Below are 27,841 nucleotides of genomic sequence, written 5' to 3'. Positions count from 1 at the left end.
ACTGGTCTCCATAGTGGCTGTATCAATTTACATTCCCACCAACAGTGCAAGAGGGTTCCCTTTTCTCCACACCCTCTCCAGCATTTGTTGTTTGTAGATTTTCTGCTGATGCCCATTGTAACTGGTGTGAGGTGATACCTCATTGTAGTTTTGATTTGCATTTCTCTAACAATTAGTGATGTTGAGCATCCTTCCATGTGTTTGTTGGCCATCTGTACATCTTCCTTGGAGAAGTGTCTATTTAGGTCTTCTGCACATTTTTGGATTGGGTTGTTTGTTTTTTTAATATTGAGCTACATGCACTGTTTAATATATTTTGGAGATTACTCCTTTGTCCATTGACTCGTTTGCCAATATCTTCTCCCATTCTGAGGGTGGTCTTGTCGTCTTCTTTATAGTTTTCTTTGCTGTGCAAAAGCTTTTAAGTTTCATTAGGTCCCATTTGTTTATTTTTGTTTTTATTTCCATTACTCTAGGAGGTGGGTCAAAAAAGATCTTTCTGTGATTTATGTCAAAGAGTGTTCTTCCTATGTTTTCCTCTAAGAGTTTTATAGTGTCTGGTCTTACATTTAGGTGCTCTTTAATCCATTTTGAGTTTATTTTTGTGTATGGTGCTAGGGAGTGTTCTAATTTCATTCTTTTACATGTAACTGTCCAGTTTTTCCAGTGCTACTTATTGAGGAGGCTGTCTTTTCTGCATTGTATATTTTTGCCTCCTTTGTCATAGATTAGGTGACCATAGGTGCATGGGTTTATTTCTAGGCTTTCTATCCTGTTGCATTGATCTATATTTCTGTTTTTGTGCCAGTAACACATTGTCTTGATTACTGTAGCTTTGTAGTGTAGTCTGAAGTCAGGGAGTCTGATTCCTCAAGCTCTGTTTTTTGCCCTCAAGATGGCTTTGGCTATTCAGGATCTTTTGTGTCTCCATACAAATTTTACGATTTTTTGCTCTAGTTCCGTAAAAAATGCCATTGGTAATTTGAAACAGATTGCATTGAATTTGTAGATTGCTTTGGGTAGTATAGTCATTTCCACAAAATTGATTCTTCCAATCCAAGAACATGGTATATCTCTCCATCTGTTTGTGTTATCTTTGATTTGTTTCATCGGTGTCTTATAGTTTTCTGAGTACAAGTCTTTTACCTCCTTAGGTAGGTTTATTCCTAGGTATTTTATTCTTTTTGTTGCAGTGGTGAATGAGATTGTTTCCCTAATTTCTCTTTCTGACCTTGTGTTTTTAGTGTATAGAAATGCAAGAGATTTCTGTGCATTAATTTTGTATCCTGCAACTTTACCAAATTCATTGAATAGCTCTAGTATTTTTCTGGTGGCGTCTTTAGCACTATCTATGTATAGTATCATGTCATCAGCAAACAGTGACAGTTTTACTTCTTTTCCGTTTTCTATTCCTTTTATTTAATTTTCTTCTCTGATTGCCGTGACTAGGACTTCTGAAACTATGTTGAATAATAGTGATGAGAGTGGACATCTTGTCTTGTTTCTGATCTTAGAGGAAATGCTTTCATTTTTTTACCATTGAGAATGATGTTTGCTGTGGGTTTGTCATATATGACCTTTATTATGTTGAGGTAGGTTCCCTCTGTGCCCACTTTCTGGAGAGTTGTTATCATAAATGGGTGTTGAATTTTGTCAAAAGCTTTTTCTGCATCTATTGACATGATCATATGGTTTTTATCCTTCAGTTTGTTAATATGGTGTATCACATAGCTTGATTTTCATATACTGAAGAATCCTTGCATCCCTGGGTTAAATCTCACTTGATCATGTTGTGTGGTCCTTTTAATGTGTTGTTGGATTCTGTTTGCTAGTATTTTGTTGAGGATTTTTGCATCTATATTCATCAGTGATATTGGTCTGTAATTTTCTTTTCTTGTAGTATCTTTGTCTGGTTTTGGTATCAGGGTGATGGTGTCCTCATAGAATGAGTTTGGCAGTATTTCTTCCTCTGCAATTTTTAGGAAGAGTTTCAGAAGGATGGGTGTTATCTCTTCTCTAAATATTTGATAGAATCACCTGTGAAGCCTTCTGGTCCTGGACTTTGGTTTGTTGGAAGATTTTTAATCACAGTTTCAATTTAATTACTTGTGATTGGTCTGTTCATATTTTCTATTTCTTTCTGGTTCAGTGTTGGAAGGTTATACCTTTCTAAGAATTTGTATATTTCTTCCAGGTTGTCCATTTTACTGGCATAGTGTTGCTGGTAGTAGTCTCTTACGACGCTTTGAATTTCAGCAGTGTCCATTGTAATGTCTCCTTTTTCATTTGTAATTTTATTGATTTGAGTCCTCTCGCTCTCTTTCTTGATGAGGCTGGCTAAAGTTTTATCAATTCTTTTATCTTCTCAAAGAGCCAGCTTTTAGTTTTATTGATCTTTGCTTTTGTTTTCTTTGTTTCTATTTCATTTATTTCTGCTCTGATCTTTATGATTTCTTTCCTTCTACTAACTTTGGGTTTTGTTTGTTCATCTTTCTGTAGTTCGTTTAGGTGTAAGTTTCGATTGTTTATTTGAGATTTTTCTTGTTTCTTGAGGTAGGATTGTTTTGCTATAAACTCTCCCCTTAGAACTGCTTCTGCTGCATCCCATAGGTTTTGGATCGTCATGTTTTCATTGTTATGTGTCTCTAGGTATTTTTTGATTTCCTCTTTGATTTCTTCAGTGATCTCTTGGTTATTTCGTAACATATTGTTTAGACTCCATGTGTTTGTGTTTTTTACGTTTTTTTCCCCTGTAGGTGATTTCTAATCTCATAGTGTTGTGGTCCGAACAGATGCTTGACATGATTTCAATTTTCTTAAATTCACTGAGGCTTGATTTGTGACACAAGATGTTATCTATCCTGGAGAAAGTTCTGTGTGCACTTGAGAAGAAAGTGTAATCTGCTCTTTCAGATGGAAATATCCTGTAAATATCAATTACATCTATATGGTCTATTGTGTCATTTAAAGCTTTTGTTTCCTTATTAATTTTCTGTCTGGATGACCTGTCCATTGGTGTAAGTGAGGTGTTAAAGTCCCCCACTGTTATTGTGTTACTGTCAGTTTCCTCTTTTATAGCTGTTAGCATTTGCCTTATGTACTGAGGTGCCCCTATGTTAGATGCATATAGATTTATAAGTGTTATATCTTCTTGGATTGATCCCTTGATCATTATGTAGTGTCCTCCTTGTCTTTTGTAACATTCTTTATTTTAAAGTCTATTTTATCTGATATGAGTATTGCTACTCCAGCTTTCTTTTGATTTCCATTTGCATGGAATATCTTTTTCTATCCTCTCACTTTCAGTGTGTATGTGTCCCTAGGTCTGAAGTGGGTCTCTTGTAGACAGCATATACATGGGTCTTGTTTTTGTATCCATTCAGCCAGCCTGTGTCTTTTGGTTGGAGCATTTAATCCATTCACATTTAAGGTAATTATCGATATGTATGTTCCTATTACCATTTTCTTAATTGTTTTGGGTTTTCCTTTGTAGGTTCTTTTCTTCTCTTGTGTTTCCCACTTAGAAAAATTCCTTTAGCATTTGTTGTAGAGCTGGTTTGGTGGTGCTGAATTCTTTTAGCTTTTGCTTGTCTGTAAAACTTTTGATGTCTCCATCGAATCTGAATGAGATCCTTGCTGGGTAGTGTAATCTTTGTTGTAGGTTCTTCCCTTTCATCACTTTAAATATATTGTGCCACTCCCTTCTGGCTTGTAGAGTTTCTGCTGAGAAATAATCCATAAACCTTATGGGTGTTCCCTTGTACATTATTTGTCATTTTTCCCTTGTTGCTTTTTATAATTTTTCTTTGTCTTTAATTTTTGTAAGTTTGATTACTATGTATCTCAGTGCATTTCTCCTTAGGTTTATCCTGCCTGGGACTCTCTGACCTTCTTGGACTTGGGTGGCTATTTCCTTTCCCGTGTTAGGGAAGTTTTTGACTATAATCTATTCAAATATTTTCTTGGGTCCTTTCTCTCTTCTCCTTCTGGCACCCCTATAATGCAAGTGTTGATGCCTTTAATGTTGTCCCAGAGGTCTCTTAGGCTGTCTTCCTTTCTCTTCATTCTTTTTTCTTTATTCTTTTCTGTGGCAGTGATTTCCACCTGTCTGTCTTCCAGGTCACTTGTCTGTTCTGCTGCCTCGGTTATTCTTCTATTGCTTCCTTCTAGTGTATTTTTCATTTCAGTTATTGTATTGTTTATCTCTGTTGGTTTGTTCTTTAATTCTTCTAGGTCTTTGTTAAACATTTCTTGCATCTTCTCAATCTTTACTTCCAATCTTTTTCTGAGGTCCTGGATCATCTTCACAGTCATTATTCTGGATTCTTTTTCTGGAAGGTTGCCTAACTCCACTTCATTTAGTTCTTTTTCTGGGGTTTTTATCTTGTTTCTTCATCTGGTAATAGTCCTCTGCCTTTTCATTTTGTCTACCTTTCTGTGAATGTGGTTTTCATTCCACAGGCTGCAGGACTGTAGCTCTTGCTTCTGCTCTCTGCCCTCTGGTGGGTGAGGCTATCTAAGAGGCTTGTGCAAGCTTCCTGATGGGGGAGGGACTGGTGGTGGGTAGTGCTCTGCAGTGATATCTTAATACAGAGATCAATTAAAAAATTTGTCTCAGTTCCTTTTGGATATTTACAGCTTATAAATAGACACACAATGACAGTAATTTTCCTCCTTCATGAGTTTAGATTCCAAGTCAGGAATACTTATGTAAGCTGAGCTCAGTAATAAAAGAACCAATACACTTAAGCAAGTCAGGTCCCATACATGACTTGTTTAAGAACATATGTGTTGTTTTCATTTCCCTTTATAGAGCGAAGACACATATGCCTGGATTTTTTTCTTTTCATCCACTTCACCAAAGAAAATAATTTTCAGCCAGTTCTCTGATACTTCCTCATAAAATAGGACAGCAGCATGGATCAGCCCAATAACACAAACACCGACTAATTCAGTTATATAATCAATTGTTTAAAACCATAGTCCCCAAACACAGATATGCACTCATACTCGCACACCTACACATCTTATTTTAAGTGTATTGTAAGTATTTCACTTTCATTATTATTCTATCTTGATTTGTGTTAGTAACCCTTGTCCACCTACAGTTTCTGAACAGTCAGACCCTGCTTTGTCAAACGTGAAAGACAGTGCTCACTTGACTGTGGTTTTAAGTGGCTGAAGGAGATTAAAGAAGTGATTTCACCCCCTATTTTAAGGAATTTGAATGTATTCTTGTTAATTCTAGTGCTCTCCACATTTCACTATGGAAATGAGCAAACTATATGTAATTAACACGGGGAAATAAAACCAGAATGCTTGACTTGTAAGTGGCAATTAAAATTTTAAATCTTATTGCTAGTTCTACCTTAAATTCATTGCGTTTGAACTACTGATTTATTAGTTTTTAGGAGTGAGAGCTGTTAAAGTAACTAAACAAGGAGGCGTGGAGACTGAGGTAGCTCTAATGCCTTGGCAGCCTACCAGAGCAAACTAAAACTTAAGCCAGAGTCAATAAACTTGAATCCAAGAAAATGAAACTTAAGAACAACCATTCACAGCTGGCTAGGCTAACACAAGTTAGGCAACTGCTTAAGTTATAGCCAATCAAATAATTTCCTTGCTTTGCTTTCCTGTCTTCTCTATTAAATCCTCTCCCCTAGCTGCTGTGGGTGGAGTGCCCCTAAACAATTTCAGTTTGGTGCTGCCTGATTGGAACTGATTTATGCTCATATAAATTCTTGAAAATTTTAATGTGTGTCATTTTTATCTTTTTATAGCACTTAATATCAGAAGAAATTTCTGAACATGATACTCAGGTGCTGAGTGGGTCCATACAAACCCAGCGATCAACAAATAAAAATATTTTGAGAAATGTTTCTTTAAACATTTCTGGAGATATCTCTTTCATAAATTTCTCCAATGTTTAAAACACTGTGGTTTTCAAATTCTTCCTTTAATCTATTCAAAAAGTCCCCTGATTTGGTTTAAACTTTGCTAACCTCAACTTTTTTGTCCCTATGTAGTAGAAACCTATCTAAGAGAAATGCACCAATATCTTGATGACACATTAGTTAGCTTTGTGTATATAATATTAATCCTGAATACAAATATGTACTTCTAAATACTATGTACTTGAAAGATAACAGGTAGTCCTCATCACAATTCAGAACCATGAAAAGTGATTGTACAAGCTGAAACTTAGAAAGTGATCCTAATAATCAATGGAAAAATCATGATTATTCTATAACCTTTAATTTTTTTGCAAAAATATTTAAAAACTCTCTTAGTTATAAATGTATAGAGGAATGGACAAAATATTAAAACTACTATTTATTTAGTGCACTGTTATTAAAAAACTAGAAAAATAAAAAATTAAAGTTTTTGTTTCTTTGTAAAAATCTTACCAAGAATAGTTTGAACAGTGCTTGCCTTCTTTTTGCTGTATAACTTATGATAAAGAGTGAGCATTTTTCTTCTATGGGTTGGTAAATTTCTAAGTTTGGATCAGCTTCTAACATAATATTCATTGCATTTGCAATTTTGTGAAATATCTTCGAGAGTTTCTTTAATGTGAATTTTTTTTTGCCAGCATCACTTCCTCTGGGACACCTTTATCCTTTTCATCACAATCACTTTCCTCAATTATGCCAGTAAGTTCACCTTTGCTAAGTTCCTCTGGCCATATCTGTAGAGTCCCTCTCATGGAGTCAGTGTGAACATTTCCACAGGCAAGTATTTCATCTTAAACTCCATTTATGTACAATTCAAATTCTGCAAAGTTATTTGCACAGTGAGGTAAAAGTTTCCACTATACAGTGCACCTTTTACTTTCTGCCTCGTTGCTTGAATGTTCTCAGTTGCATACTTTATGTCATCTTTTTTCCCAAACTCAGCTAAAGAAATGGCATGATCTCCTGCTGTAGCATCAATAACCTGTCCAAAAGTCCATCTAAGGTAATAGGCTTTAAAAGTTGAACTACCTTTTTGGTCCAGTGACTGGATTAATGATATCGTGTTTGGTGGTAAAAAGTGTATTTTCACATTTTCATTCAAGTACCCAAGGAAATTAGAGTGATCTGGAGAATTATCCACCAGTAATAGTGCTTTAAAAGTTAAATATTTTTTGTATATAGTATCTCTTTACCACTGGGAGATAAGGAGGCACTAAAACTACATGTTTTGTTGTATATGCATGAGTGACATATGTACGGTGACCAATCACTGACAGACTTGCAAAGAAATGACATGATTTGTCACTGATCATGATATGTGCACCTGTTATTTATGTAGTGATTTGTGGATTGAGGAGATGGTAGCAGACAGTTCTTTATGCAATCACTCACAGTTAATATACACTGGGAACTGAATGTCAAACAGTTTTGTTGGGGGACTGGTGTTATTTAATTAAACCAGAATAACAGAAATGCTCTGCAAGAAAAGAACTGCCTTTACTAAGTTCAACAGATTTGTTGGAGGCTTCTGTATTTAATTGATCTCTTCCTGAAAAAGTGCTCAGCTGCTCATTTTTTAAAATGATATTAATAAGCTTTATAATGTAAGAAATAATTTTAATTTGGTGAACTTTAAAGTATAAATTATTATTTTAAGTTCCTTACACTAATAAGGAAGCTGATGGGTGGACTCTGGCTTCCCTCTTGATGTGCAGCTCAGGAAGGCAATAGGAAAGTACAATTTCCGTGTCCCCCCTGCATGTGGCTAGTCAAGCAGCCACTGAAAACTGCACCTGTAGTGTTCGTCAGTGGATAACGGAAGACTGGCACATCGGATCAGACACAGATCTTCACTGCATTAGCCTGCCTAGAGTGGAGTCTTAAAGAAGAAAATATGCCACAATTACATGCACAATTGAGAAATTGTGATTTGGGCAGGGGTAGGTAACAGACCTAGGGGAAAATCCCCAGTCTGGCCAATCAACACAAAGGAAAGTTTTTCTGATTTCCAGTAACTTAAAAACATTTTTTAAAAACTAAAAACAGGTTTGTTGAGGTATAATTTTTGCAACATAAAATTTACTCATTGTAAGTGTACAGTTCAGTGAATTTTAAAGACAGGGAACAACTGATGAATTTGCATGTCATTCTTGTGCAAGGCCTTGCTAATCTTTACCAAGTTGAACCAATTTTCATTCCAACATGTGCTGCCAAGTCAAGCACTCTCGGAATTTAAATTTTTGGCAGAAAATTACCATCTAATAGTTTTCAGAACATAAGGGGAAGGATACCTTAGTATTTATTATTATGATGTATTTGGAAGTATTTAAATAATATTTAGATAAATAAATATCCAGCTTCAGCTAAAAGTTACTGAATCTTCATTTTAGTTTTAGGACATTGTCATTATCCCTATTTTATAAGTGAAGGAAGAACTTTCAGCAAGGTTAAGGAACTCAACTGAGGGACAAAACTGGCCCATTTTAGAGCTGGGATATGATCTTACGTCTTCTGACTCACATCACACCGGGATAGAAGGTTCTCTATCTGGTGATGATCCATCAACTATAGCAATAATAGGTAATATTCATTGTCGTCTCACATAAGCCATTCTAAGTTCTCCACTGTGGTATTTCATGTAGTTCTTATGAGAACTCTATGAGGTACACATGATTATTTTCAGTAGTACATAAATGTACTGTACCCTCCTATTTGAAACAGTAACTCTCCCTTCATTTTCTGCTATGATTCTGTTTTATTTTGCTCCTTTGCACTGATGACCCCCTAACCTAAATTCAGATTGATATTTCCAACTCAAATTCAAGATTACAGGGCTTTTACTTAACTTACTCTTTCTTACATCTGTATTTTCTTTCTTTATCACTGAGAATGGTGGTTCTCAAGGGCATGGAGAATAATAGAAGAATCTCCTAATCGCTTATTTTTTTCTATCTAATACTGCATATACAGCAGTCTTAGAGTGGCAAAACTGATACTACCACCAGTATGATTACTGAAACCATTAGCATTGTTTTCCTTTGGTTCTCCCTAATATTTCCCATTTATTTATAGTTGTTCTACACCTATATTGTCTGAGAATATAGTCATTTCATACCATATTCTCTCCCCCTTGTTCTTCATTTAATCTTACTGCTCTAGATAACTATATATTCATGCACCACCAGACCTCACATCAGTGTCTCTCTAGTCATTTTGTTTGTCTGAAGGTTATTCTCTAGTAGATTCCTTAGTAAGGACTCAAGAGAACAATATTCCTGGAATGATTTCATGTTGATAACAGTTTGCCTATGGGCTTTCCTGGTGGCGCAGTGGTTGGGAGTCTGCCTGCCGAGGCAGGGGACGCGGGTTCGTGCCCCGGTCCGGGAGGATCCCGCATGCCGCGGAGCGGCTGGGCCCGTGAGCCATAGCCACTGAGCCTGCGCGTCCGGAGCCTGTGCTCCGCAACGGGAGAGGCCACACAGCGAGAGGCCCGCGTACCAAAAAAAAAAAAAAAAAAAGTTTGCCTATGTCCTTTGAACTTGAATATCTGTTTTGTTGGATAAAAATATTCTTGGCTCACAATTTTCTTTTTCTTGAGCATCTTAAATATGTTACTACATTTTCTTTTGGCATAAAGTGTTACTGTTGAAGTTTGATGATAATATAATTTTATTCCCCTTATGAGTCTTGTGCTCTGTTCTCTATTTTCTAGGTACCTAAAGGACATCTTCCTTTCCTTTCCTCCTTCCCTCCCTTCCTTCCTTTTTCCTTCCTTCCCCCCACTTCCTTTCTTCCTTCCTTCTCTCTCCTTCCCTCCTCCCTCCACCCCTCCCTTCCTTCCTTCTTTCTTTCTTTATTCTTTCTCATGTAATTTTACTGGAATATGTCTTGATGTGGTGATGCTGTGTGCACTTTCAGTATGCAGGCTTACATTTGTTATTTTAGGAAAATTTTCTGTGGTTATGGGATTTACTATTTGTTCTGCTTTTTACTTTGGATTTTATCTCCTTTCTTCTCCTACTATCCTTATGCTTAAAATTTTGCCTGTCTTCAATATTTTAAAATTTCTCCTGAATCTTTTCCTTTTTTTAATTCCTTTTTGATTTTTAAAGCTTTTTTCTCTTTCACCTTTTATTTTACTTAACCTATCATCAGTTGTGTTTGTTTCCTATTGCTATTTCTTGACTATTTTTCTACTTCTTTTTTCCTGCATTTGTGGACTTCTTTTTTCTATCATTTCTAATTATTTCCAGAGTATGGAACATTGTTTCTGAAACTTTCTAGTTCTGATTTACATTGTTTCTTTTATGTCTTGTAGGGGTTAGGGGAGGGGTTGCATTCACTAACTCTTCACAATTTGAGCTGCTGTTCCTGTACTGGTCCCTGTTTTCCAGGGAATACCTATTGGCAGTTTTATTGTCCTGCCCTCAAGCTCCTGAGACCCTGCTCTGTTGCTTTCTTCCTCTTCCTCCTGCAGAGGAGATGCAGATATCATATAATTGTAAGACTGTTGGTGGTTTACCTCTACCCCATGTATTTTGGGGCTCATGGGGATAACTATTCATCTAGTTTTGCTTTAAATGCTGCCCCTGGTTTACTGGTTTTGTTATCTAAATGCTCTGTTCTTTTATGTGAGGGTTTGATGAGTTTAATAAACTGCACACTGCCACTGCCATCTTCCCAGAATCCTCTCTTCTGTGTAGATTTTCAACATGTGACTTTAATTGCATGGTCGCTATTGACCACCCTCAGTAAATACTTTTGAATATTCAATGGGTCACATGATATGTACATATATATATTAATTTAAAGCTAAAAATTACCAATCACTTAACCTGAAACTGTAATGATCTTCTATAGGTAGTACTGTTCTGGGAGATCTGAGTCCACTTTGAAATAATTTGATATGAGTTTTACCTCAGAGTAAGCAGTAGATTCTTTTCTTTTTATGGTGATAGAGCTTTCAGAGTCATTTTTCTCCCTGGTAGAAAATAATTTTGTTGGAAGCAACTCCATCTAGACTGATTGAAATCTCTGGTGTCACCTCAAACAATCAAGTTTGAAGTGTTTAAAAGCCAATTTTACTCAGATGATGGAAATATTAAAAAGAGTAAAAAGGGAAGCATTGCTCTTACTTGGAGGCAATTTGGTTCCTTAGAAGTAGGTGTTTGTTGTAGGCTCTGGGAGACTATTGGGCTATTCATGACATTAGTGGTAGCCCTTTCTAGACAAGGGAAGGCTTACACAGGTAACTCTTAGAGTGCTGTGAAATGATCCAAATTGGAAGGCGAAGAAATGAAAACATGTGCTGCTTGAAAGACCGTGTATGCTCATAAAAATGAGCTCTTATGGTGGTCTTTCATCCCAATCCCTGCAGATAAAAAACTGTCTCCACATGATTTGCTAAAGCCCTCTTACCTCGCTTTCACAGAACAAGGAATCATGATTGAAAACAGGGCAGGATTTTTGTCAAGTTGCTATGGTGAGAAGATAAAAAAAAAAAAAAAAGTCTAAATGTTCACAAAATTGAAATCTCTCTTTTAGTGGCCCTTTCTTGATAAATGACATGTATGTATGTTTTTTTTAAAGAAGAGAGCATAAGTGAATTAATATACCTTTAAGAGAATATCTCCCCTCCTTCCTGGCTAAGTTTTTGCATACTGTGGACAGATTTCTAATGTAAACCTGGTTTTCTTCTGCAACAATAATAAACAGTAGAAAGAATCTTCTTCATGCGTTATATTATAAAAGTTTATATGAATTTGGCCTCACTCTGCTAAGTGTTTTTATTTGTTAGCACAATCGTAATGAAGAGAAATGCTCCCATATGCCAGCAACTATTGTCATCCCAAGTACTCTCTAGTGTTAATTCAGTTTTCCTCTGAATTTGAATTCCTTTGACGTGAGAAAAACAGACTTTGAATTTTATTTATTTATTGTTCTTTGAGATGCTTATGTGGATGTGGATGCAAGAATATGGAAGGGCTTGCTCGCTGATTGTTTTCTCCACAATTCTGTGCAGACAGTTGGGAGCTGGGGAAAATTTTCATTATATAATTGCTACTAGGCACAAGTTACAGAATTTTATATGAGGAATAAGACATGTGGTGCATCTGGACTTTTCTCAGGCTAATATTATTAATGAAAAATAGGCTTATGGAAATAATAGTCTCCAGTGTTTAACCTGATATGCAGATTGTTAGCCAGTGTAATCCTGGATGCATGTTTTTTGAATATTCAAATCAAAACTTCCTTAAGATTGAGCAGGTTTGTGATGAGACCATTTACTTTATAGATTTAACCAAGATTTTACCAAAAGATAAAACTAACATAGTACATTCAATTACTCATCCATTCAGTAAGCTCTTATTGATCATGTATATTTCAGGTTTGTTGCAATATTATTTAAATTTTGTTTATGGAGATACTTATTTACTTTTACCTAGAGTGGTTTTGTTTTTGTTTTGCTTTTAAGGGTGAGTAACTATTTGAGCTGATAGTTATGGTGCCTGGTTCTAGATCTGTGTTCTGCAGTGAAATTGCAGTATGATCTATCACCAGATATTTAATCCATCTTCATCTCACATGGAAAAGGGACAAAACCCTGCTCTTCCTGGCTGCTGTATCTGGAAATGTGATTAGAATAGATACAGGATAGTTACAGCTTAGAAAGCATCTCACATTTCCCGAAGGATTGATGCTGAGAGGTGACAATTATTCCGAGAATCAATATCTGTTTTACATTAGACAACAAAGTTGAGGAAGATAACTGTTTGGTTTCATGAGAAACAACCTGACTTCTCTGGGCATGCACAAAAACTTACCTCAAAGCAAGGGTTGGGTGGCAGAAGCATAAGGAAACTGAGTTTTGCTAGGGATCAGAAAGTTAAGCATGAGAAGCCCTCTGATTTGAACCTTAAACCTTGCCTCTACCCCTCTCTTTGCCCACAAAACATAGTACTAGAGATAAGTGAGCATCCTTCCTCTGTCCTGCTCTCTTCTCTCTAAATCAGAGGAGGCGTCTGAACAGAAAAGTGGGGTGCACACATCTGATGGATGTACCTTATTACTGGCCAGGGAAGAAAGAAATGACAACCACTTCTTCCTTCCTGCCAGTGACATATTGCAGGAACCTGAAGCAAAGTAATATCACAAGAAAGGGGATGCTCTCTGGTTTGATAGAGAGAAGTTAGGAAACTGTCTAAAATATGAATTCCTAGAGGAAAAACTATATGAAAATAGAAAGTTAATGATAGCGTTGAAACTATCCTTTAATAGGTGTTTGTCTTGCTTATATATTTACAGTGAGATAGTAACGTATGAGCAATGTCCCTTCCTGGCATTGTAAAAATGTTGGCATTATAATTAATTAAGGTGATATATTGAAACATTGGCAAAATTTTGTGTTTCCTAATACATATGTGGCACAGTTTCAGCCAGTGTTCTTGTTGTTATTATCTAATCTCATAACATATGCTCTTTAGGACTGTCATCTTTTTAGAATTTACAAAGGAAATAAAAATCAGGCTATTATCTGACTTTTGCTCCTGAGAAACTAATGAGCAAGAGTCATTACTCATAACAGAATAATTAATTGGGTTTCCACTCTGTGCCAGACAGTGAGCTGGGATCTGGGCTCACTTAGATAACGGTTCTTTTTTTCATGGCACTCACAGTGTAGGAAGAAACAGGTAAACAAATCATTGCCATATAAGTTGATAAATGCTGTGATAAAGTTATGAACAGATGCCATGAACATAGAGGAGGAGGAATTTAAGTACCTCCAGCAGAAAGCAAGTATTATCAGAGTAGCTGGTACATGACTTATAATGACACTTCACAAAGCTAAAAAGGAAGGAGCAGGAAAACAAAGGTATTAGTATAGGCAAAGATACACAAAGTTGAATGACTGCAGGGTCAGTTTGAAAAATAGCCTTTCTATGATGCCAAAGAGTTTGAATTTTACCTTGAAGAAAATAGGAAGGTATTCCAGGAGATAGATGCAATCAAAATAATTTGCTCAAATTTTAATAAATATTGATTGCTCATCTACTACATGCCAGGATACCATGTGCTTTCTAAGTGCCATGTAATTTAAGTGCCAAGTAGTTCATATTATGGTTGAAGCTAAAGGGTTAAACAGATTTGAGGGTTAACGGGGTGAAAATGTCCAGTAATGGGAAACTAAAGGTAGCTTTAGGAAAAGAAAGTTTATTCCCAGAGAACAAAACATCAGCAGATCAGCGAACCCAGGGTTGATTTAGGGGCTCACACTGCCATCAAGGACCAAAGATCTTACCACCTTCCATCTTTAACTTATTCCTTTATTGTCAGAAATGGCTCTTAAAGCTGTAGCTCTCATCTCTTTACACAATCTGTCCACATATAACAAGGAACAAAAGAAAGGATGAGTTTTGCTCTTTCATTGATCTTTTTATTTGTGAGAGAAATCTTTCTAGGAAGACCCTTAGAAGAGTTTTCTTCTTTCTTATTGGAGAGAACTGACCATACAGACATCAACATTTTCAAGGGAGTTTGGGAAAGAGAATAATATTCATTTTCTGCCTTCCTTACAGGCAGTGGAATTTTCCAGTGAGGGAAGGGGGATGGAAAATGGCTGTTTAATTAGCCACCAATGGTGTTTGACTCCTCTTAAGTAAAATTAATATTAGAGGGTTGAGAGGAAAAGGAGGCAGTATTAAATGGAGGCAGATGTGGAAATAGGTAGAAAACCAGATAATGGTGGTGGACTTGACAAATAGGAGGTCACTGTTGACTCTTTTTTTTCCACATTAAAAAAAAAAATTATGGGAGTATAGTTGCTTTACAATGTTGTATTAATTTCTACCATACAGGAAAGTGAATCAGCTATATATATACATATACCCCCTCTTTTTTGAATTTCCTTCCCATTTAGGTCACCACAGAGCATTGAGTAGAGTTCCCTGTGCCATACAGTAGGTTCTCATTATTTATCTATTTTATACTTAGTATCAATAGTGTATGTATGTCAATCCCAATCTCCCAATTCATCCCATCCCCCGCTTCCCCCTTGGTATCCGTACATTTGTTCTCTACCTCTGTATCTCTATTTCTGCCTTGTAAATAAGATCTTCAGAAATTTCAGTGGAATTTACTGCTATGAGTCAAATTTCAGTGTGCTAAGAAGTTAATGGGTGGTGAGGAAGTAGATGTATAAACCGCTTTCTTAAAGAAGCTTCTAGTAAAGAGGACAGGAGGAAGCAGCACATGATGAAAGAAGGTTAAGGAAAAACTTTTAATTGAGGAGATGGGAGGTAATTAATCATATTTACATGCCGTGGATGAGGGGGAAGCACACAGATAGGAGAAGAAATCATACAAGAAGCAAGTGTGATAAATGATAGTTTAGATTCCAGAGTAGATTGGAATGGATGGATCCAGGAGGAAGAATTATTCTTCAGTTCAGGAGAGAAAAGGAGGCTAGAATATGGAGTTAGGGGCAATTAGCTTATCAGTGATCATTAAAATCTAGCTTAAGTCTAGAGCAAAGGTCAACTCATAGGTGAGTTTGGAAACTGAGGGAGCTGAGGAATTGCTGCATGCTGGCCTCTGTTTCTACTGAAAATATGGAGATAATGTCAGATACTGAAGCTCTGTATGTGTGTGAGAGGAGCTAGAACAGTTTGAGGTTGTATACATTTGAAATAAAGTAAGAATTTAGAAATAATTTATTAGGAATCAATGGAAGAACTGTTGGAATATGTTCAGTACCAAGTTGTCATTAAAAACATCCCTTTAAATAATGCAGACTTGTAGGATTATGGTTTCCTCCACAATTCTCAATAGTGAGTAAATAGAAGTAGATAAAGCTACTACCTTGAATGACCCAGTATTAAACATTATCAGGGAACAGAGGACATGAATATAATAGAGCAATCTAGAATATCACTGAAGAGAGACCAGGAAGTTGAGTGTAAAATGAGAAGAATGAATCTAGGATGCTACTAGACTGGAAAAATAGAAGAGGTCTACACTTTTATACAGTGTCTTTCTTACTTGCAAACCCTCTTCCTTTGGTACTTAGAAGCCACATTTATCTGATTGTACACTCGATTACCAGCCATAGCTAATTGGTCTAGGAGTCAACCCTTCATGGTTTTCACTGACCTACCAGTCAACACCAGATTGTTGAGAAGTAAGTTTTTTCTTCCATGAGTTGGAATTCAGAAATAATTATTAAATCTGGGTTAGACTGGCAGTGCAAATATAGGAGCTTTATAGTAGGATTCTGCTACTCATGCTTGGCAAAGCAGAGAAAGCCAGTGTTGTGTAAGAAAAAAGACATACAGAGAAAACAGGGATGAACACACACACAGCAAATACTGCTTGGGATCCTGATGCCTTTGCAGTTTTGAGTCTAATACATTTTGATGTTTGGCTCTATTCCTACTATTCATTTGATTCCATGAGATATGCCTGCATCTTATATTAAACTTTCCTTTTATGCTTCAGCCAATTCATGTTGGCATTACTTGAATCCCAGCGGGCCTTATGGAGGACTAGATCAAAGGACTGGAGGTCTTTGCTAGTCAAAGGAGAGATTTATCGCTAATGGGTATTCTGGAGAGGTAAAATAATAGGGAAGTTTATGGGAGAGTTGTTATAAGGATGGCATGAAATTAAATGTGTTTCCGTTTTGAGAATTTCAGAAGTCAGTTAAGCAGGTGTGTATGATAACAATCCAGTGTAGGGCAGTAGAAGAATGTTGTTGAGAGAAGTGGAGGTCAAGTTATTTAGGTAAAAGAAGACCAGTATTTACTAGCTAAGCTGCTGGATGCATAATCTATTTAGATTTTGAAATTAGCTAGGAGTTGTAGCGAAAGAAAGAGTATGGATGAATTGACAAAATCTTCACTGCATGTGGAAGTGTGATCTAAATGTTGGTAGACAATATAACGAATTGTGGAAAGGGTGAGATAAGATGGCGTGCACCTAGAAAGATAAACGCTTCCTTGGAGAAATGAAAAATCACAATGGTATAGAAAGAGCAATGAAGAAAAAAAAAAAAATCCCCCTTGCAGTTTAGCCCTGAGTTGCTTGGCCACCAGAGACTAAATAATCTCTGGTGAATAATCAATCTCCCACTCAAAGTATTTGAACATCATTATTCACCGACGACATCCCAAGGGAGTCTTATGGGGCACCAAAAAAGCAAGAACTCCTCAAAGAGGAGAAATAACCAAAAAAGATAACTATTAATACTAAGATGATGTTTAGCTACAGGGTCATATAGAGAGTATATTTATATAGAATTATCTATACTTCAGTGAATATATTTATCTGTGTACTTTCTAGAACAAGAATATTACTGTTGGTTCTCAGAGTATGAACCCCAAGGGAATTCCACCTGGAAACCAAATACCAGGCCTCATCGAGTGATCACTCACATAGACTACTTTTCCAAGAAGCAGGGAAAAGCATTTAGGGGCCACAAATTCAATGCACCTGTATTTATTCATCCAATTCAAGCAGTTGTCTAGTGGTGATGCCCTGTGAATAAAGTGGTCAAAGAGAACAAGAGGACAAGAGGAAAAGAAGACTGGCTTTTCAAAATAGTGTTTGGGGCTTTAAATTTAGACTTAGATCTTTGAATATTTTCAGAAACTTGCATTCATAACACTTCTGATTTTTTCTGCTTCGTCTGTACTCCTTCAATCTGTATAATTGGCTTTGCTTTAGACAACCTCAGCATCCTGTGCTCTATGCAATTAATACAGTTCATTTTAGGTTTGGGGGTTGTTTTTCTGAATGTATACCTTGCACTACTAATGGAAGTGTAAGATTCTCAAAAGCAGGGGCATTTTACTTTCAAATTCATGTAGTTTCTAAAACAGTGTTCGAGCATATAGTAAGTGTGCAGCCAGTGGATAATGCCTAAGGGATTGACTGACGGAATTGCTGAGTGCAAGACGAAGACCTCCAAACAGGATCTAGGAGGAAAGGATAGAAAAAAGGTTATTGTTGCAAAACTTTGTTTCTATATCAGTCCTACTTCCATGTGGGTTCATGAGTACATTCGCTGAGACGGGAAGGATTTTAACCAAATCTGATGTTGCTAACGCATGCTTGTTCTGGTAACCAGGAGATAAGTAGCACACATGCAGGTTGCAGTAAGTACATTTTGGGGAGGGGAGGACAGATGGCGTTTCTTTGCCAGCCTTGTCTCAAGTAAATATAGCATGATGCTAGAGAGACTCTTGTACCCTGTGACTTACATTTATTGTGCTAATCGTTTAGAAACCATCACATCAAAATGAGCCCCAATAAGACATAGGAAGAGCTGTTTTAATCATAAATCTGCAACATTGTAGGCAGAGTGTTAATAACAGATAGTATTTATAAATTACATTTAGTTTTATGACATCCTTATGATAATTCTGTGAAATATCATTATTAATACCTTTATTTTAAGGACAAAGAAAGGGAAATTGCAGACATTATTTGACTTTCCCAAGGTCACACAACTAGTAAATGATAAAGACAGAAGTCTACTTTAGATCTCCTGATTTCAAAGGTGGATTATTTTGTTGCTCTGCCCTTTTGCAGAAAATTCTACATTCTTCTCCAAAAAGTTTACTAAGTTCATAGTCAGTAGCAGTAGTGTAACAATATTAGTGGTAGCAGTAGCAGCAGCAGCAATGGCAATAGTAGTAGGTATTTATTTATTTATTTATTTTTTATTTTTTATTTTTTTTTTTAACATCTTTATTGGGGTATAATTGCTTTACAATGGTGTGTTAGTTTCTGCTTTATAACAAAGTGAATCAGTCATACATAAACATATGTTCCCATATGTCTTCCCTGTTGCATCTCCCTCCCTCCCACCCTCCCCATCCCACCCCTCCAGGCTGTCACAAAGCACCGAGCCAATATCCCTGTGCCATGCGGCTACTTCCCACTAGCTATCTACCTTACTGCGTTTGTTAGTGTGTATATGCCCATGACTCTATCTCGCCCTGTCACAGCTCACCCTTCCCCCTCCCCATAACCTCAAGTCCGTTCTCTAAGAGGTCTGCGTCTTTATTCCTGCTTTACCCCTAGGTTCTTCATGACATTTTTTTCTTAAATTCCATATATATGTGTTAGCATACGGTATTTGTCTTTTTCTTTCTGACTTACTTCACTCTGTATGACAGACTCTAGGTCTATCCACCTCATTACAAATAGCTCAATTTCGTTTCTTTTTATGGCTGAGTAATATTCCATTGTATATATGTGCCACATCTTCTTTATCCATTCATCCGATGATGGGCACTTAGGTTGTTTCCATCTCCGGGCTATTGTAAATAGAGCTGCAATGAACATTTTGGTACATGACTCTTTTTGAATTTTGGTTTCCTCAGGGTATATGCCCAGTAGTGGGATTGCTGGGTCATATGGTAGTTCTATTTGTAGTTTTTTAAGGAACCTCCATACTGTTCTCCATAGTGGCTGAACCAATTCACATTCCCACCAGCAGTGCAAGAGGGTTCCCTTTTCTCCACACCCTCTCCAGCATTTATTGTTTCTAGATTTTTTGATGATGGCCATTCTGACTGGTGTGAGATGATATCTCATTGTAGTTTTGATTTGCATTTCTCTAATGATTAATGATGTTGAGCATTCTTTCATGTGTTTGTTGGCAGTCTGTATATCTTCTTTGGAGAAATGTCTATTTAGGTCTTCTGCCCATTTTTGGATTGGGTTGTTTGTTTTCTTGTTATTGAGCTGCATGAGCTGCTTGTAAATTTTGGAGATTAATCCTTTGTCGGTTGCTTCATTTGCAAATATTTTCTCCCATTCTGAGGGTTGTCTTTTGGTCTTGTTTATGGTTTCCTTTGCTGTGCAAAAGCTTTGAAGTTTCATTAGGTCCCATTTGTTTATTTTTGTTTTTATTTCCATTACTCTAGGAGGTGGGTCAGAAAGGATCTTGCTGTGATTTATGTCATAGAGTGTTCTGCCTATGTTTTCCTCTAAGAGTTTGATAGTTTCTGGCCTTACATTTAGGTCTTTAATCCATTTTGAGCTTATTTTTGTGTATGGTGTTAGGGAGTGATCTAATCTCATACTTTTACATGTACCTGTCCAGTTTTCCCAGCACCACTTATTGAAGAGGCTGTCCTTTCTCCATTGTACATTACTGCCACCTTTATCAAAGATAAGGTGTCCATATGTGCATGGGTTTATCTCTGGGCTTTCTATCCTGTTCCATTGATCTATCTTTCTGTTTTTGTGCCAGTACCATACCGTCTTGATGACTGTAGCTTTGTAGTATAGTCTGAAGTCAGGGAGCCTGATTCCTCCAGTTCCTTCTTTCGTTCTCAAGATTGCTTTGGCTATTCGGGGTCTTTTGTTTTTCCATACAAATTGTGAAATTTTTTGTTCTAGTTCTGTGAAAAATGCCAGTGGTAGTTTGATAGGGATTGCATTGAATCTATAGATCGCTTTGGGTAGTAGAGTCATTTTCACAATGTTGATTCTTCCAATCCAAGAACATGGTATATCTCTCCATCTATTTATATCATCTTTAATTTCTTTCATCAGTGTCTTATAATTTTCTGCATACAGGTCTTTTGTCTCCTTAGGTAGGTTTATTCCTAGATATTTTATTCTTTTTGTTGCAATGGTAAATGGGAGTGTTTTCTTGATTTCACTTTCAGATTTTTCATCATTAGTATATAGGAATGCCAGAGATTTCTGTGCATTAATTTTGTATCCTGCCACTTTACCAAATTGATTGCTTAGCTCTAGTAGTTTTCTGGTAGCACCTTTAGGGTTCTCTATGTATAGGATCATGTCATCTGCAAACAGTGACAGCTTTACTTCTTCTTTTCCAATTTGGATTCCTTTTATTTCCTTTTCTTCTCTGATTGCTGTGGCTAAAACTTCCAAAACAATGTTGAATAATAGTGGTGAGAGTGGGCAACCTTGTCTTGTTCCTGATCTTAGTGGAAATGCTTTCAGTTTTTCACCATTGAGGATGATGTTTGCTGTGGGCTTGTCATATATGGCCTTTATTATGTTGAGGAAAGTTCCCTCTATGCCTACTTTCTGCAGGGTTTTTATCATAAATGGGTGTTGAATTTTGTCAAAAGCTTTCTCTGCATCTATTGAGATGATCATATGGTTTTTCTCCTTCAATTTGTTAATATGGTTTATCACATTGATAGATTTGCGTATATTGAAGAATCCTTGCATTCCTGGAATAAACCCCACTTGATCATGGTGTATGATCCTTTTAATGTGCTGTTGGATTCTGTTTGCTAGTATTTTGTTGAGGATTTTTGCATCTATGTTCATCAGTGATATTGGCCTGTAGTTTTCTTTCTTTGTGACATCCTTGTCTGGTTTTGGTATCAAGGTGATGGTGGCCTCGTAGAAGGAGTTAGGGAGTGGTCCTCCCTCTGCTATATTTTGGAAGAGTTTGAGAAGGATAGGTGTTAGCTCTTCTCTAAATGTTTGATAGAATTCGCCTGTGAAGCCATCTGGTCCTGGGCTTTTCTTTGTTGGAAGATTTTTAATCACAGTTTCAATTTCAGTGCTTGTGATTGGTCTGTTCATATTTTCTATTTCTTCCTGATTCAGTCTTGGCAGGTTGTGCATTTCTAAGAATTTGTCCATTTCTTCCAGATTGTCCATTTTATTGGCATAGAGGTGCTTGTAGTAATCTCTCATGATCTCTTTTATCTCTGCAGTGTCAGTTGTTACCTCTCCTTTTTCATTTCTAATTCTATTGATTTGAGTCTTCTCCCTTTTTTTCTTGATGAGTCTGGCTAGTGGTTTATCTATTTTGTTTATCTTCTCAAAGAACCAGCTTTTAGTTTTATTGATCTTTGCTATTGTTTCCTTCATTTCTTTTTCATTTATTTCTGATCTGATTTTTATGATTTCTTTCCTTCTGCTAGCTTTGGGGTTTTTTTGTTCTTCTTTCTCTAATTGCTTGAGGTGCAAGGTTAGGTTGTTTATTCGAGATGTTTCCTGCTTCTTAAGGTGGGCTTGTATTGCTATAAACTTCCCCCTTAGAACTGCTTTTGCTGCATCCCATAGGTTTTGGGTCGTTGTGTCTCCATTGTCATTTGTTTCTAGGTATTTTTTGATTTCCTCTTTGATTTCTTCAGTGATCTCTTCATTATTAAGTAGTGTATTGTTTAGCCTCCATGTGTTTGTATTTTTTACAGATCTTTTCCTGTAATTGATATCTAGTCTCATGGCGTTGTGGTCAGAAAAGATACTTGATACAATTTCAATTTTCTTAAATTTACCAAGGCTTGATTTGTGACCTAAGATATGATCTATCCTGGAGAATGTTCCATGAGCACTTGAGAAAAATGTGTATTCTGTTGTTTTTGGATGGAGTGTCCTATAAATATCAATTAAGTCCATCTTGTTTAATGTATCATTTAAAGCTTGTGTTTCCTTATTTATTTTCATTTTGGATGATCTGTCCATTGGTGAAAGTGGGGTGTTTAAGTCCCCTACTATGAATGTGTTACTGTCGATTTCCCCTTTTATGGCTGTTAGTATTTGCCTTATGTATTGAGGTGCTCCTATGTTGGGTGCATAAATATTTACAATTGTTATATCTTCTTCTTGGAACGATCCCTTGATCATTATGTAGTGTCCTTCTTTGTCTCTTTTAATAGTCCTTATTTTAAAGTCTATTTTGTCTGATATGAGAATTGCTACTCCAGCTTTCTTTTGGCTTCCATTTGCATGGAATATCTTTTTCCATCCCCTTACTTTCAGTCTGTATGTGTCTCTAGGTCTGAAGTGGGTCTCTTGTAGACAGCATATATAAGGGTCTTGTTTTTGTATCCATTCAGCTAATCTGTGTCTTTTGGTGGGAGCATTTAGTCCATTTACATTTAAGGTAATTATAGATATGTATGTTCCTATTCCCATTTTCTAAATTGTTTTGGGTTCGTTATTATAGGTCTTTTCCTTCTCTTGTGTTTCTTGACTAGAGAAGATCCTTTAGCATTTGTTGTAAAGCTGGTTTGGTGGTGCTGAACTCTCTCAGCTTTTGCTTGTCTGTAAAGGTTTTAATTTCTCCATCAAATCTGAATGAGATCCTTGCTGGGTAGAGTAGTCTTGGCTGCATGTTTTTCTCCTTCATCACTTTCAGTATGTCCTGCCACTCCCTTCTGGCTTGTAGGGTTTCTGCTGAGAGATCAGCTGTTAACCTTATGGGGATTCCCTTATGTGTTATTTGTTGTTTTTCCCTTGCTGCTTTTAATATGCTTTCTTTGTATTTAATTTTTGACAGTTTGATTAATATGTGTCTTGGCGTATTTCTCCTTGTATTTATCTTGTATGGGACTCTCTGTGCTTCCTGGACTTGATTAACTATGTCCTTTCCCATATTAGGGAAGTTTTCAACTATAATCTCTTCAAATATTTTCTCAGTCCCTTTCTTTTTCTCTTCTTCTTCTGGAACCCCTATAATTCGAATGTTGGTGCGTTTAATGTTGTCCCAGAGGTCTCTGAGACTGTCCTCAGTTCTTTTCATTCTTTTTTCTTTATTCTGCTCTGCAGTAGTTATTTCCACTATTTTATCTTCCAGGTCACTTATCCGTTCTTCTGCCTCAGTTATTCTGCTATTGATCCCATCTAGAGTACTTTTAATTTCATTTATTGTGTTGTTCATCGTTGCTTGTTTCATCTTTAGTTCTTCTAGGTCCTTGTTAACTGATTCTTGCATTTTGTCCAATCTATTGTCCATTCTATTTCCAAGATTTCGGATCAACCTTACTATCATTATTCTGAATTCTCTTTCAGGTAGACTGCCTATTTCCTCTTCATTTGTTAGGTCTGGTGCATTTTTATCTTGCTCCTTTATCTGCTGTGTGTTTTTCTGTCTTCTCATTTTGCTTATCTTACTGTGTTTGGGGTCTCCTTTTGCAGGCTGCAGGTTTGTAGTTCCTCCTGTTTTTGATGTCTGTCTCCAGTGGCTAAGGTTGGTTCAGTGGGTTGTGTAGGCTTCCTGGTGGAGGGGGCTAGTGCCTGTGTTGTGGTGGATGAGGCTGGATCTTGTCTCTCTAGTGGGCAGGTTCACGTCTGGTGGTGAGTAGTAGGTATTTATTAAACGCTTGCTATGTGCCAAGAACTGTTCTAAAGCTTGACATCCACTAGCAGAGTAGGAATATGATGGAAAAGGAGGCAATCACATTCCAAGATCATTGCTTAGTTTAGGTGTGAGCTTTGTTTATCTAAAACATATCTTTTACCTTTCAAAAGTACATTAACATTAGGACATGCAGTCACATATGTAATTTCCAGGTATCACTATCTTCTAGCAGCTTAAACATCTTCCACTCTTTTATTTATGTGTAAAAAGAAAGCAGCAGCATGTTTTTGTTCCATATATATGCCTGTTTGGAAGCAGATTGCCAGGGTCTGTTCTTAATAGTCAAGGACACAGATTTCATTCTTGTGCCCATTATGTATCAACAGCTTGAATCAGATTATAATCAGAATTATGCCTCTTGGCTGCCTTACATTTCCTAAGCTGCCGTGTTAATGTTCCTCTGCTTCAGACTGCTACATGCCTATGACTGTCCAATGGTAACTGATTCCTACAGAGCCTGTGCATCTCTAAAGAATTATCAAGGGTGTTAGGTACTGAGTTAACAGTGAATACTATTTTGGGCTGCACCGAAAGCCACGAGAAGATAATAGAGCATTGTAAAGTGTGCAAAATAGGAAAACTCAAAATTACATAGAGTTACACATATTTACAGAAATAGATTTCCTTCTTTGCACCTTGAAATTACTTAAAAACCAACAGATGCCAAATAAAACCACCTTTTCCCAGTTTCCTTACAATCTCATGTAATCCTATTCTACGTACAAAACGTGTCTCCAAGGAGCCTACTTATCCCTGTATACAAAGGCAGCTAAGGTGGGGAAAGATGGTGGGATATCTGGAAATGTTAGAGGTGGGCTGTGGGATTGAAGGAGAAAATTAACTCACCTGAAAGGCTTGAATATATCTGATTGAAAGGCAGTCAAGAAAAGTTGAAGTCACTGTGGGATGCACAGTAAATGCTAAGGGGCCACATCTTCCCCCATTTTATATTATTATATGGGAGTAATATGCTACTTTATCTATTGCCTTATGTTCATTAAAATTTGTCAGTTTCCTGAATCTCAACAGAAATATTTGAAACAATGATTTTTATGTTTAAAGATGAATAATATTTGATTTACACCCATTCTGGAATAATGTAGAGGTATGCATCAGTAAACAGTAGTGACATGGGAAACACTTTGTATAGTAATTTAAAATTGCATTTTAATTTAACATAATATTTAAAGTACAGATCTGACTGCAGTTTGAACTTATTTCTATATGAATATCCTGTGATTATAATTAGCAATTAATTTTTCATAATACTATTCATATGTCCTGTTCCACTATCTAATCTTGTATGATTTCTTGCCTATTTTCACTATCCATAATACATGGAAGCTTCACAAACCTGTATTTCTGTGTTCCTTGATTTGATAATTTCTAGAAAAATGTATAATGGAGGAAAATGTATTTGGTATAAACATTAAGAAGGACATGTGTTCACTGAGGGTAACTAAAAAAAAACAAAAACACCAAAACAAAACAAAACCCAAAAAACTAAAGAAAGGAGCCCTGAACACAAGCTTGAGTAGATATGGATCCCAAAATAATTCTAAACAAGGAAGAATGTCTACACCTATCTCACCTTAGATATCAAAATGTATATATATTTCATATATTCTTCTCTTCATAACAGGAATAATAGCATACTATGTACCACACCAAAGCTTATCAAGCAATTTTCCACATGGTCTGAGTTAGTAGACACTTAGTGACAAAGACCAACTAATTGGTAGAAGCATTCCTTTTAGATTTGATCATGACAAACCTCATCATAAGAAGAAAAGGAAAGTGTTGCCCATGGTGTCAAACATAAACTTTCTCCAAAATAATAAATATTCTCTTATCATTGATTTTAAGGAATTGATTATACCTAATTATCATTCTACACCTTAGTTTGTTCTAGACTTGTGGTGGTCTATCTTTCAGTATTGTTTTTGTAAAGTATTCAGTAGACACAGGAAACATAAAACTCATGGCAGCATCAGTCCTGTTAGAACTTCTGTGTACTTTCATACAGTCTTTTTCCTTTTTCTATATTTGTACAGTTGTGATTACAGTGCTTATATAATATTTTATCTGGTTATTTTAACTTTATATTATGATGTTTTCCAAAATAATAAGATATTTTTCATAATTGCAAGGCCTGCATACATTCTATCTAATAAATGTACAATAATTTACATAACTACTTCCATATGTAATGATGAAGATCTTTATATAAAAATAAATTCACTATTTTGTATTATTTTCTCAGGCTAGATTCTCAGAAATAGATCATTGAATTAGATGAACTGAACGTGTTTTGACTTGTGGTTTATAATTCTCAACACTTTTCTACAATACAGTTCCTCAAGCAAAGTAGCAGTGAACACGTTTTCTATATTTCCACTAGCTTTAGGTATTAACATTTTGAGTCAACATTTCTTTCACAGATAAACATGATATATATGATTATTTAGATTTATAATTTCTTTTATTCCTATGAGTGGACATTTCCCATATGTTAATTTACATATGTAATTTACATAACAACAATTTATGTTGTTTTCCTATCTGTGAATTGTCTATTCTCCTATTTCATCCATACATGGATTGGAGTATAGTGCTGTGGAAATAACACAGGCTTAGAAAGTTTGAATTTTATACTCCATTGCCTATGTGACCGCTAACAAATAACTTAGCTTCTTTGATTCTCTCTTTCTTATCTGCAGGATGAAAATAATATCCACTTTAAAAGGATGTATTGAAAGTTAAGCACATAATATACCCAGCAAAGCAGCTAGCAGATACTCAGTAAGTGTTGACTCCTTTTCTCTGATAAAATTACTCCTGGACTTTACTTTCATGACTATTGAAGGAACTATAATAATAATCAACAGATGACTTAATCGTGTCTACTAAGCAATTCGTGATTGATTTTTATGCTTATTTACCTGTGTTAAAGGCTTTTTGGTCCTTTAGCATATTCAAAGTGTTAAGATATTCAGCATTTAACCTTAGGGAAAAGAGTAAATAAACACATTTAATTACTTTTCTAGGATTAGCTAGCATCATTTTAATGTGTTAGCAGGGTCTAATGGAGATAGTAGCAAATAGCTAAATTTACAAGGCATACAATGAAAGAGATCTATTAAGCAAGACACAATTTACTAATTTGCCAATCACTGATGGGCACTAGTGGGTTGATGAATTTTTAAGCATTAATGCACACCAAGACCGTGAAGGATGATATCTTGTGAAAAATTCAGGCACCAGTTTCATGGAATTTACAAACTGGCTCCTTGCAGGCAGCTAGTTAACTGTCATCAAACTGAAGCTTAAAAATACTCAGGGTTAAAATGACAGGCACTAATTAATTTTCCAATTAGTTAAGGATTGATTCAGGATGTCATTCTTAATCTGTTCTGCCATTTAAAGAGCCAGTCATTTATGTTGACAGAAGGTGCTTTGTGTTTAACATTTCCATTAGCTATGCAGTCTCACCCTATAGCTATCAATCTTCGTAGTTTTAACCCAGCCTGTCCTAAGTGAAGCAGTGAATGGTTGGTCAGCCTTCATGCATGTGTCATTCTTTTGAAAGGTAGAAAGTTTATATTAACAGCAATTTTGATCAAGCTCTAATTACCAAGAAAATTGTAAAGAAATGCAGTTTTTAGACGTTCATGGAGTACTGTGGGACAGAATGCTTATTAAGATGAAGGACACCCAGCTTCTAGTGTGTGATTTTCAG

This window comes from Aethalodelphis obliquidens, unplaced genomic scaffold (assembly GCF_003676395.1).
Source record: "Aethalodelphis obliquidens isolate GAN/ISIS:26980383/991018 unplaced genomic scaffold, ASM367639v1 scaffold67, whole genome shotgun sequence".
NCBI lineage: Eukaryota > Metazoa > Chordata > Mammalia > Artiodactyla > Delphinidae > Aethalodelphis > Aethalodelphis obliquidens.
Note: the sequence above shows the minus strand (reverse complement) of the source record.